Raw genomic sequence first — 745 nt, 5'->3', positions numbered from 1 at the left:
GAGACTGGCTAGGCCACGCCAAAACCTTGATATGCTTCTTCCAGAGCCAGTCCTTGGTTCTCCTGGCTGTGTGCTTCGGGTCATTGTCATGTTGGAAGACCCAGCCTCGACCCATCTTCAATGCTCTAACTGAGGGCAGGAGGTTGTTCCCCAAAATCTCGCAATACATGGCCCCGGTCATACTCTCCTTAATACAGTGCAGTCGCCCTGTCCCATGTGCAGAACCCCCCCCCCCCCCCCCCAAGCATGATGCTACCACCCCCATGATTCACAGTAGGGATGGTGTTCTTGGGATGGTACTCATCATTCTTCTTCCTCCAAACACGGTTAGTGGAGTTATGACCAAAAAGTTCCATTTTGGTCTCATCTGACCACATGACTTTCTCCCATGACTCCTCTGGATCATCCAAATGGTCATTGGCAAACTTAAGACGGGCCTTGACATGTGCTGGTTTAAGCAGGAGAACCTTCCGTGCCATGCCTGACAAACCATGACGTCTTAGTGTATTACCAACTGTAACCTTGGAAACGGTGGTCCCAGCTCTTTTCAGGTCAATGACCAGCTCCTCCTGTGTAGTTGTGGGCTGATTTCTCACCTTTCTTAGGATCATTGAGACCCCACTAGGTGAGATCTTGCATGAAGCCCCAGTCCGAGGGAGATTGACAGTCATGTTTAGCTACTTCCATTTTCTAATGATTGCTCCTACAGTGGACCTATTTTCACCAAGCTGCTTGGCAATTTCCC

At 49.9% G+C, this 745-nt stretch overlaps 1 protein-coding gene across 1 annotated transcript in view; it reads left to right on the top strand.

The window, feature by feature from the left end:
- Nucleotides 1–745, top strand: part of vps8 (VPS8 subunit of CORVET complex) — a 179,632-nt gene that overhangs the window by 41,342 nt on the left and 137,545 nt on the right.

The sequence above is a fragment of the Etheostoma spectabile genome, chromosome 10, assembly GCF_008692095.1.
Source record: "Etheostoma spectabile isolate EspeVRDwgs_2016 chromosome 10, UIUC_Espe_1.0, whole genome shotgun sequence".
NCBI lineage: Eukaryota > Metazoa > Chordata > Actinopteri > Perciformes > Percidae > Etheostoma > Etheostoma spectabile.
This window is presented reverse-complemented; position numbering and strand designations above follow the sequence as displayed.